The sequence below is a fragment of the Gorilla gorilla genome, chromosome 15 (assembly GCF_029281585.2).
Source record: "Gorilla gorilla gorilla isolate KB3781 chromosome 15, NHGRI_mGorGor1-v2.1_pri, whole genome shotgun sequence".
Classification (NCBI taxonomy): Eukaryota; Metazoa; Chordata; class Mammalia; order Primates; family Hominidae; genus Gorilla; species Gorilla gorilla.
In genome coordinates, this window is record NC_073239.2 from 37,220,672 (window position 1) to 37,233,571 (window position 12,900).

The following is a 12,900-nucleotide window of genomic DNA, read 5'->3' on the forward strand; positions in this document are numbered from 1 at the left end:
CTCCCAAGATTTAGAATGTCACATCTCATGTTCTTACTAGTAATCACACACAGGATCAAAAGCCCAACCATCCAAGAAAGTATTCTTTTTATAATGCGTTCTTAAAAGAAGAAAGAAAAATTAAATGTGAACATTTTGTACAACAGTTGCTGAAGAACAGCAACACCAATTCCGAAATATCATGTGGACTATACAAAAAGGCACGGCTCATGGAACCAAGTATATAACGCTACAGCATTTGAACATCAGTCTCTAAAAGTTGGTGATATGACATCCTGTACACAGCTCTGTGTCTCTCTACCCGGCTAGCGCATGCCCAGGATCTGGCTGCTTTTTAGTTGATAATTTTTCTCAATATCTGACAGGGCTTGAGCCCGCAGCTGGGCAGCATGAAGCAAGGACCTTCAGGTCCTTGCACTTGGACTTAGATGTGAGCTGACTCTCAGAATTCTCACTCCTCATGACATTCTCTTTACTTTCCCCACTGAAATGAACTTTCTTCTTAATTACTGAGGATGGAAGATTAAGAAGTTCTGGACTACTTGCCAGAGACAGGAACTTCTGTTCCTTTAGCAAGCTGTAATTCTTCAACAGATTTTCTGGTCTAGCCAGTCTGTCCTCTGCTAGTCTCTCACAAACACAAAGCTCCTGTTCTTTCTGCTCCAGTCTTTCTTCTCCTGCTTTGAGAGCTCGCTCTTGCTCCTCTAACTGAATTTCCTTTAGTTTCAGCTCACTCAATACAGGGCTGGAATCCGGCAATTTTTCTGGCTCTCCTAATTGTCGCCCTCTTCTCTCAAGATTTCTTCTTTGCTCTTCTGCAACCAAATCTGCTATTAAAGGATTCTCGAGAATTTCTTCAACAGAAGGTCGATGGTAATCCTTTAACATCCTCATAATAATTTCATTCAATTCATCAGAGTAACGGTATAGAATTCGCCTGAATTTGCCTTCTCTGATTTTCCCAGCGAGTTCTTTCTGGCTGTAAATGGAGGCATTAATGCACGTGACTCATAGGGCAAGCAGCCCAATGACCAGATATCTGGTTTCTCATTGTAGGACATGTGATTCGTTTGTTCAGGAGACATGTAATAAGGTGTGCCAACAAATGTGTTTGCAAAACTCGTGTCGTGGTTTAATATTCCGGCTAGCCCCAAATCTCCAAGCTTGACGTTTTGCTTCCCATCCAGGAAAACACTGGCTGGTTTCAGATCCCGACACACTACAGTATGATCACCATCACTTCGTCTGTGGCATTACTTCAGGGCCAGAGTCAACTGAGTCGTCACTCGAAGAACAAACTCTTCATCTAAGTATTGCCTTTCCTTGGTTCCCTTTGTAATTACACTAGCCAGGTCTCCTTCTTCACAATATTCCATTACAATGTACAGTGTTGTGTTGGTCTGGTCAATAATACGATCATAGTAATGAACGACGTTTGGATTTTTCAGTTCACAAAGCAAATTCACTTCAGAAATAAGCATCTGTTTCTCAGCTTCTGTCATGAAGCCATAATCAAGTTCTTTCCAAACTAATATCTTGCTGTCACTCTTCCTCCAGATCTTCTGGCAGCAGCCATAGGAGCCTGTGCCAATGGTGTACAACACTTCATAGTCCTCAGCCCGGGACGGCATGGCCGGCCAGTTGCCAGAGTGGCGCTGCCTCATGCAGGTTGTGCCCCCAAATGCGGAGCTCCAGGGACCTGGATGGAGAAGCCCCCGAGCAGCATTGACCTGCCACCCCTGCCTTCGGCCCCATTTCTCTCTCAATTCTTAAGCAACTTATATTTCCAAGTCCAGTTCAAAAGTTGTATTCTTGGAAGCCTCCGCTTCCCACCTGTCCATCCAGGCAGAACTAATCCATCTACACTCTAGTATTATGCTCTCATAACTCTTGGCTCTTCACCAATTCATTCAAGGGTATAATGAGCATTTAAAATATGTCAGGCATCAGGCTATGCATTGGAGAAAAAAATCCTAAATGTGTAAAACTTCCAAAGTTTTCTCACATACATTATCTCATTTCATACTTTAAAAAAAATCCCATAGGATGATAATTTTTTGTTAACAATTTCTCCAACCAGAATGAATTCCCAGGGGGTAGAAACTAAGTGTGATTCATCCTTGACTCCCCAGAGTCTAGTGCAGTGCCTAGCACACCGAAGACACTCATTAAATGCTTGATAAAGGAGTACCAGACACTTGTTTAATTACTAAAATATCAATCAGGGTTAACACTGAAATAATCTTTCCACAAAGTTTCCATAGGGGAAAGGGGAAAATACATTATATGAACACATCTGTGGGGCGAAAATTCCTCCCTATGACAGAGCATCTCCAACTCAAGTTTAACTGTTTAACAAAGCCATGTAGCAACTGAAGATGGATTTGATTTCACTATTAGAGTAATAAGCTCTAACTGAAGAACAGTGAGTTCTGCATAAAAGCTCCTATGCAGATCATTCTGCTTGGTAAAACTGGACGTTATTGCACAAACATTAAAATAAACATTTAAACTTGGCCGGGCATGGGTGGCTCATGCCTATAATCACAGCACTTTGGGAAGCTGAAGTGGGTGGATCACGAGGTCAGGATATCGAGACCATCCTGGCTAACACGGTGAAACCCTGTCTCTACTAAAAATACAAAGAATTAGCTGGAAGTGGTGGCATGTGCCTGTAGTCCCAGCTACTCGGGAGGCTAAGGCAGGAGAATCGCTTGAACCCGGGAGGCAGAGGTTGCAGTGAGCCGAGATCGTGCCACCGCACTCCAGCCTGGTGACAGAACGAGACTGTGTCTCAAAAAAAAAAAAAAAAAAAAAATTAAAAAAAGTTAAACTGACAGACTATATAAATGGGTGTATCATCCTTTTCTCCTTTAGTATTTACTTTTCTTAATCTCACATCATGTTCTGCTTTACATAAAAAAGCCTCACAGTTTACAAAGCCCTTTCCCATATATGGTCTTAGCAATCCTGTAGATACCATCAAAAGCATCTTGGAGAGGTAGTGCAGTACTGGAGAAGCAACACAATGAGAAGACCTGGGCTTGAATCCTAGCTTTTACTAGCTGTATGACCTTAGGGATATGTAGCTAAAACTGCAGAAGAAATAAAAATGAATATGTGTCTAAAATTATAGAAGAAATAAAAAATGAAAACATTTTTAATGTTTTTAAAATGCCTACAACTTTGGATCATACAAATGACCAAGCTGATGAACCTTAAAAATTCAAAATATCGGCTGGGTGTGGTGGCTCTTGCCTGTAATCCCAGGACTTTGGGATTCATCTGGCTAACGTGGTGAAACCCCATTTCTACTAAAAATACAAAAAATTAGCCAGGCGTGGTGGCACATTCCTGTAATCTCAGTTACTTGGGAAGCTGAGACAGGAGAATCTATTGAACCTGGCAGGTGGAGGTTGCAGTGACCTGAGATTGCGCCACTGTACTCTAGCTTGGGCAACAACATTTTTTCTGGCAGCCGTAATCCCATGCCTCAGCTTCTTGAGTGGCTGAGATTATAGACGTGTGCCCCCACGCCCTACTATTTTGTATTTTTAGTAGAGATGGGGTTTTGCCATGTTCCAGGCTGGTCTCGAACTCCTGACCTCAAGTGATCCACCCACTTTGGCCTCCCAAAGTGCTGGGAGCCACCATGCCTGGCTAATCCCACTTTCTGACTTTGGCCACTGCACTGAGGGGGATATTCTGGCAGTGTCGTTATCACTGGGGAAACAAAGGCCAGGGAGCATTGCCTTATGGGCTGTGACTGTTTCTTCAGCTGCTTTCACATAAGCTTTGACAGCCTGCCCCCTCAGCAGGAAGGACAGGGATGGCTGTCACCGGCAGGCCCAGGCCCAGCCCCTCAGCCAGGTAGGATGGCCGGAGGATGCCAGGCAGCACTGGCTCCCCAGCCTGGGGTTCACCGCTCTGGTCCAGGTCCTCCAGGTGCACTGTCTGGTGGGGCACGGGGCCATCCACAACTCGCTCCAGGATGCCTTGGACCAGGGCTGGCTGGTTGCCTGGGCAAACCCTGAGGTGCTCCCCACCGCAGGTAGTTCAGGCCTTGGCCGTCCTCACAGGAGAGTTCCACCAGGATGGTGATGTGGCTTGGGAAGGAAAAAGAAGCCTCAGGTGGGCTGGGCCCTGTGGCTCACGCTTATAATCCCAGCACTTTGGGAGGCTGAGGTGAGCGGATCACCTGAGGTCAGGAGTTCAAGACCATTCTGGCCAACATGGTGAAACCCCGTCTCCGCTAAAAATTACAAAAAATTAGCTGCGTGTGGTGGTGGCTGTAATCCCAGCTACTTGGCAGGCTGAGGCACATACTGGACACAGGGACACCAGAAATCAACTGGCTGGCCAGCACCTAACATTAAAGGTCCTGCCAAGCAGAGATATTTTTTAGCTGAATCATATTTTCTTACTGGAATTTCAGACATGCAAGTACTGAGATAATGAAGGGGTTACTATCTGGGGCAAAAGCTGAAAGGACACAGAAAGATGAAAATCATGAGGAAGAGCTGAACACAAAACCAAGAGACAGTCAAAGAGCATAGCCAGTTCCAGAACCCACAGCCATCTAGTTCTCTCTATATCTGGGTAGGCTCTGCTCTAATTCATGCTTTTCCTAAGATCCTTGAGAAAATACAAATGACTGCTTTGCAATAAAAGCCTAACTAAAACAACTTAAATTGATTGCCCAGGCTCTCACAGGTAAAACCAAGATTTGGTGACTAACAATGAGGAAGATAAAAGAAATAAGAGGAGGGGGGACGGGGGAGGGATAGCATTAGGAGATATACCTAATGCTAAATGACGAGTTAATGGGTGCAGCACACCAACATGGCACACGTATACATATGTAACAAATCTGCACGTTGTGCACATGTACCCTAAAACTTAAAGTATAATAATAATAAAATTTAAAAAAGAACGAGACTCCCACACCACTTGTGCACCCCAATCAGAAGCCTGATACCCATCCCCACATGGACAGCTGCACAGGCCCTTGGGCTCCACGTGCTTGTGAACACACATGTACTCTCAAGTAAGGACACGGGTTCTCGTGCATCGAGTGGTATGTGGACAGGCCCCTTTGCCCATGACTGGGTATTTCTGGCAGTTTCCTGTTGTTATTCTCTTTGATCTTGTAATGGGTTTTGGGACCCCCACTTCTCCAGTCCCAGGGCTCAGAAGCCCACCAGGCTTTCCGATGCTCTCACTAAGTGTTGGCTTCTTCAGCAAGAAGGGGTAGGTCAGGGGGTGGGGTCTGGTTTTGCTCATCCCTGAGTCTAGCCTCTAACCCACTGCTTGATGCAGAAAAGGTACCTGGTGAAAATCTATTAAAATCAATGACTGATTTCGCCCAATTTGGAGTGAGACATGCCCGCACAGTCTCAATGTCTGGAGAGCTTTACAAACCCCAGGGGACACCAGGAAAAAAAAAAAAAGAAATAAGAGGAAAGAATTTAAAATGATTAGGGTTTCTAGATGGGGAACTAGAAGAGATGATGATGCTACTGAGAAAGAGATATATGGTGTGAAGAGGAGGTTGATTTGAAGAGATACTGAATTAAGTTTTGGACATTTCAAGTCTGAAACGTCTGCGGACTATCTATGAGGAGATTGGAAAATCCGCAAGTCAAAAAGCACCACTTAATACATGGTAGTCTAAGCCGCAGAAACACAGGAGTATCAAAAGACAAGTCAAACCCAAGTGCTCTTTGACAAAGCTGATGGCATATAGACAGACAAGACCTTCATAATGGAGTAAATGGATGCTCTGCCCTGATGTACTGTGTACTCATCTGTCCTGGAGCTAGGCTTCCCACCAGGCGAAAATGAAGGCCAGGAGGAGCTCCAGTAGGTCTAAGTAAGAAAATAAAAGGACTGAAAATCTGAAACTGACAGCGCCATATCCCCCAGAAAGAGAAAGAAAGAAAAAAAGAAAATGTCAAATTTACTCCTTACACAATTTATAGGTCACAAAACACTTTATAGGAGAGGTAGACAGTTTTTATAAGCACACACCCCAGCTTTAACATATGAAGCAACAGATTTGGAAAAATAAACTTATCTAAGATTATGCAGCTAAAGCCAGGTGTGGTGGCTCACACCTGTAATCCCAGAACTTTGAGAAGCTGAGGCAGGCAGATCACCTGAGGTTAGGAGTTCGAGACCAGCCTGGCCAACATGGTGAAACCCCGTCTCTACTAATAATGTAAAATTAGCTGGATGTGGTGGTGCATGCCTGTAATCCCAGCTACTCAGGAGGCTGAGGCAGGAGAATCACTTGAACCCAGGAGGTGGAGGTTGCAGTGAGCCAAGATCGTGCCACTGCACTCCAGCCTGGGCAACAAGAGTGAAACTCCATCTCAAAAAAAAAAAAAAAAAAAAAGAATATGCAGCTAATAAGCAGCAGAGCTGAGAATACTTAGCACTCTCAAGCCACAAGACTCAACAGGTTTCATGGAAACCAAACTGATTGAATCTCACTGAAGTATCTACAGCAGGTCCAATGTGCTTTCCTTTAGCTTTTTCTAGATCACCACAGAGAAGGAATACAAATATAACAGTTTCTGATCCTGAAAATAAACCAACCCAACTTTGTTTTCCAGAAATCTTTGCTATTTGTAAACTAGTCAGATTTTAGACTGGGCATGGTGGCTCATGCCTGTAATCCCAGCACTTTGGGAGGCCGAGGCAGGTGGATCACGAGGTCAGGAGATAGAGACCATCCTGGCAAACACAGTGAAACCCTGTCTCTATTAAAAATACAAAAAATCAGCTGGATATGGTGGCGTGCGCCTGTAGTCCCAGCTGCTAGGGAGGCTGAGGCAGGAGAATGGCATGAACCCGGGAGGCGGAGCTTGTAGTTAGCCAAGATCGAGCCACTGCACTCCAGCCTGGGCGATAAAGCGAGACTCTGTCTCAAAAAAAAAAAAAAAATTTAAAGAGGAGGGGACACACATCTTCTACCTTCCTCACCAATGTTTGCTTTTTACTTACACAAAAAAGGGAAAGTAAAAACATCCTGGTTGTATTAAAGGTTGGGGTTAGAATGCAAATATGGTTCATCTCAAGTACAAAAGAAAATTAAAAAATACAAACTACCATCAGAGAATACTATAAACACCTTTATGCAGATAAACTAGAAAATCTAGAAGAAATGGATGAATTCCTCGACACATACACCCTCCCAAGACTAAACCAGGAAGAATTTGAATCTCTGAATAGACAAATAACAGGCTCTGAAATTGAGGCAATAATCAATAGCTTACCAACCAAAAAAAGCCCAGGACCAGATGGATTCACAGCCGAATTCTACCAGAGGTACAAGGAGGAGCTAGTACCATTCCTTCTGAAACTATTCCAATCAACAGAAAAAGAGGGAATCCTCCCTAACTAATTTTATGAGGCCAGCATCATCCTGATACCAAAGTCTGGCAGAGACACACAAAAAAAGAGAATTTTAGACCAATATCCCTGATGAACATTGATGCAAAAATCCTCAATAAAATACTGGCAAAACGAATCCAGCAGCACATCAAAAAGCTTATCCACCATGATCAAGTGGGCTTCATCCCTGGGATGCAAGGCTGGTTCAACATATGTAAATCAATAAACGTAATCCAGCATATAAACAGAACCAAAGACAAAAACCACATGATTATCTCAATAGATGCAGAAAAGGCCTTTTACAAAATTCAACAACCCTTCATGCTAAAAACTCTCAATAAATTAGGTATTGATGGGACGTATCTCAAAATAATAAGAGCTATCTACGACAAATCCACAGCCGATATCATACTGAATGGGCAAAAACTGGAAGCATTCCCTTTGAAAACTGGCACAAGACACGGATGCCCTCTCTCACCACTCCTATTCAACATAGTGTTGGAAGTTCTGGCCAGGGCAATTAGGCAGGAGAAGGAAATAAAGGGTATTCAATTAGGAAAAGAGGAAGTCAAATTGTCCCTGTTTACAGATGACATGATTGTATATCTAGAAAACCCCATCGTCTCAGCCCAAAATCTCCTTAAGTTGATAGGCAACTTCAGCAGTCTCAGGATATAAAATCAATGTGCAAAAATCATAAGCATTCTTATACACCAATAACAGACAAACAGAGAGCCAAATCATGAGTGAACTCCCATTCACAACTGCTTCAAAGAGAATAAAATACCTAGGAATCCAACTTAGAAGGGACGTGAAGGACCTCTTCAAGGAGAACTACAAACCACTGCTCAAGGAAATAAAAGAGGATACAAACAAATGGAAGAACATTCCATGCTCATGGGTAGGAAGAATCAATATCGTGAAAATGGCCATACTGCCCAAGGTAATTTATAGATTCAGTGCCATCCCCATCAAGCTACCAATGACTTTCTTCACAGAATTGGAAAAAACCACTTTAAAGTTCATATGGAACCAAAAAAGAGCCCACATTGCCAAGTCAATCCTGAGCCAAAAGAACAAAGCTGGAGGCATCACAATACCTGACTTCAAACTATACTACAAGGCAACAGTAACCAAAACAGCATGGTACTGGTACCAAAACAGAAATATAGACCAATGGAACAGAACAGAGCCCTCAGAAATAATGCCACATATCTGCAACTATCTGATCTTTGACAAACCTGACAAAATCAAGAAATGGGGAAAGGATTCCCTATTTAATAAATGGTGCTGGGAAAACTGGCTAGCCATATGTAGAAAGCTGAAACTGGATCTCTTCCTTACACCTAATACAAAAATTAATTCAAGATGGATTAAAGACTTAAATGTTAGACTTATAACTGTAAAAACCCTAGAAGAAAACCTAGGCATTACCATTCAGGACATAGGCATGGGCAAGGACTTCATGTCTAAAACACCAAAAGCAATGGCAACAAAAGCCAAAATTGACAAATGGGATCTAATTAAACTAAAGAGCTTCTGCACAGCAAAAGAAACTACCATCAGAGTGAACAGGCAACCTACAGAATGGGAGAAAATTTTTGCAATCTACTCATTTGACAAAGGGCTAATATCCAGAATCTACAATGAACTCAAACAAATTTACAAGAAAAAAAACAAAGAACGCCATTGACAAGTGGGCGAAGGATATGAACAGACACTTCTCAAAAGAAGACATTTATGCATCCAGAAGACACATGAAAAAATGCTCATCATCACTGGCCATCAGAGAAATGCAAATCACAACCACAGTGAGGTAGCATCTCATACCAGTTAGAATGGCAATCATTAAAAAGTCATGAAAGAACAGGTGCTGGAGAGGATGTGGAGAAATAAGAACACTTTTACACTGTTAGTGGGACTGTAAACTAGTTCAACCATTGTGGAAGTCAGTGTGGCGATTCCTCAGGGATCTAGAACTAGAAATACCATTTGACCCAGCCATCCCATTACTGGGTATATACCCAAAGGATTATAAAACATGTTGCTATAAAGACACATGCACACGTATATTTATTGCGGCACTATTCACAATAGCAAAGACTTGGAACCAACCCAAATGTCCAACAATGATAGACTGGATTAAGAAAATGTGGCACATATACACCATGGAATACTATGCAGCCATAAAAAATGATGAGTTCATGTCCTTTGTAAGGACATGGATGAATCTGGAAACCATCATTCTCAGCAAACTACCACAAGGACAAAATAACCAAACACTGCATGTTCTCACTCATAGGTGGGAATTGAACAATGAGAACACATGGACACAGGAAGGGGAACATCACACACCGGGGCCTGTTGTGGGGTGGAGGCAGGTGGGAGGGATAGCATTAGGAGATGCATCTAATGTTAAATGACGAGTTAATGGGTGCAGCACACCAACATGGCACATGTATACATATGTAACAAACCTGCACATTGTGCACATGTACCCTAAAACTTAAAGTATAATAATAAAAAAAAATTAGAATGCTAAAATCCAAAAAAAAAGAAAATTAAAATTATCTTAGGCAATTTAGAAATAGCAACTGAGATGAGAGCTGGAAAGAGGCCTTTCATGGGAAGGTGAGAAGGGGTTACTTAGAATTGTTAAAGGGCGGGGGCAGGGGAAGGTTTGACACAATTTTCTTACTTTCTTCATTCCCTAATGCTCCAGTCCTTTGGACTTCTTGGTCTTAAGGCTATATGAATGACCTAATTAGACAAGTTTCCCATCTTCCACTGATTCTTCGCCGCCTCTCCACTATTTCTCAACCTCAATTTGTTTCCTACACACTGCCACCTGTGGCCAGCAAATTGACTAACAATGTACGTCTACTAACTTAACGGTCATGGATGTTAAACACTGTTAAACCCAGGAAACTGGTAAAGATTAAGTCTATAGCTAATGATTGGCAGAACTAAGTCTAAACATGATCCTTGAGATTCCAAAATCAGTGGTCTCTATACGTATCATGTTGTCTCTAAGGCTCAATGACCATGAATATATGTCATGGTAAATGGGACCAAATAATGTCACAGAAGAGTTTTCAAAAGGAAGGTAAAATGAGGCAAGAAAAAAAGACAATGATAGGGAAGGCAATGCAAGCATCATATCTATTATTAAGGAAGAGCTCACAACATTTCCAGAAAGGCTTTCTAGGAACCAGCCTCGACTGAGGGCAGCACGAACAAGCACCATTTTCCAGGCCAGATGATACAGGAAAATTACAAAAGAAGCTGACCATAGAGGAGTTCCCTTTTCCCTTCTGGAGAGAGGCTCAGGAGTACGTAGTGACACTTCATGACCCATGGACATTTGATTGGTATTTCCACTGGAAGGAGTATCACATCCTACTCCATAAAAAAGGAGAAAGTGACATGAACTTCTATCTGCCTGCTAGAAAAAAGAAAGAAAGAAGCTTTACTGATGCACTGACAACCAAGAGGAATAAACACATTTATATCGGTTGTCTTCCTGTTTGAGACTCTCCTAGAAAACCTCTCCTCTCAATCTCTACACCCCACCTTGAAGGAAATTCACTAGAAACCCATTAGAACAAATAATGTTCACTTAATGTCTTTAAAATTTCTTTCAGTTTCCCATTCTCTAAATAATCAGAAACAGTAGATTCTACAAACATAAATTAAGTCTAACATAAACATAAGTAAAACATCAACAATGTAAATCCACTGTATGAAAACTATGATTTGGTCTCAATGACGAAGATTTTTTTTCTGCAAGATTTTATCCGTGCCATGTTGGTATAACTAGAAATTGACTCTGAGATTAAGTTCTTCTGGACCAGTAATTAACCCTGGTATATACACCAAGTATGTCACAAGAGTGACTGTGCTGACCAGGGCACTACGAATTCATTACTGGATTCCTCATACTCATATTCTGGAGACTATGCCATAGGCAAGGGCACGAAAGTCTGAAGTCTAATCTCTTTCCATATCTTTGGAATAATGCCAAATTCTGCTACATTAACACATCAAATAAGCCAGATGTGAATAAACCCACTTCACCATTAGTCTATTTCTAAACAGAGACAATTTATTAATAACAAGCTGTATAATACTGAAAAGGATATGAGTTTCATACATTTAAGGTTTTTCACAGCTATGCTTCTAGTACCAGATAAAAATTCATTAAATCAAGTACTCCTAAAACTAGGCCATAATAGAATTCCTAAATTGATTAACTATAGAAACTATATGTTAAAAGAAATGTAAGACTCTTCTTTATCTGCCACAACCTCACCATGTTTCAATAGTGCAGAATCAAAAAATTTCACTCTACCCCGAGAAGTGTCGTGAAATTTTCAAGATGTGAAACCCTTATTGGAGGCATAGAAATAAATCTAGATTGAGGACCCTCAACCTTTTCCCTTTTGCTTCTTGATAGATAATTCTCTGGAATAGTCTAGCCACGACATCTAGGCCTTTATGATTTCTCAGAGCTATGATTCTAGAACTGGACAAAAAACTCATTAAATCAAGTACTCCCAAATCTATGCCATAATAGAATTCTTAGATTAACTATAGAAGCTATATGTTAAATTTTACGTATGAATTATGTCTATGTGTGAACTTGAGAGTAAAGATAGAATATGCTCCTCAAGCTACTTTGGTTATAGCAAACCCCACTTTTCCTAGGCCTGTCCCATAGAGACCTATTTAACTCAACTAGAACTAGAATTAATCAACAGTGTGGTTTTAAGGCCAAAGCTTCAGAATAATTTTTAAAATGCTAATTTGCCAGCCCTTGTCCTCTGCACATATATATCCTTTTGAGAACCTTGGGGGGAAGGAGGAGCTGAAATAGAAACTAATTTGGCTATAAAACACTTTCTTAATCTCTCCCCATCACCGTTCCAAATATTCTCCCATTTTTTAAAGATGTCATTTCGTTTACCTTATTTTTAAGTAAAAAATTTATTCCTGCAGATCAAAATTTCCTGCAACCACTTGAGAATTTCTGTGCTACTAAGCATTTAATGGCTAGTTAATTTCTTGCAGATGTAAAAATACACTTGTGAGCTGCAGTAACATAAAATTTATTGTTACTAGCATCAACAATAACCTAATGCAGATATAACCAGACATAAGAATGGCATTCTCCCATAATGAATACAAATTTGGAGAAGCTTAGTTATGTTAAGCATGTCAGTTGAATGATACGGAAATTAAGAAGAAAGAGAAATGTTAAGAAATGGTAAGGGCAATTAAGAATCTGATCTAATTATATCAGTATTCATTATACATTAGGTTTCTTAGAGATGTCTTAGTTTTCAGTTATGATCAGAAAGGATCAGTAAGTGCTCTTGAGCTGAAAATTACCCTCAAGGTCTTGGCGTTTCAGTCAAACCAAATGAACTTAGTGTGGTAATTTTGACACATTTCGTAAAAAAACACTTACACAAAGCAAGAGCTCTGGATCTGCATGAATTA

The 12,900-nt window shown here is 41.2% G+C and overlaps 1 pseudogene; it reads right to left on the reverse strand.

Annotated features, from left to right (window-relative positions):
• Positions 1–305: 305 nt before the first annotated feature.
• Positions 306–1,631, reverse strand: LOC101151769 (serine/threonine-protein kinase Nek2-like; annotated as a pseudogene).
• Positions 1,632–12,900: the final 11,269 nt, after the last annotated feature.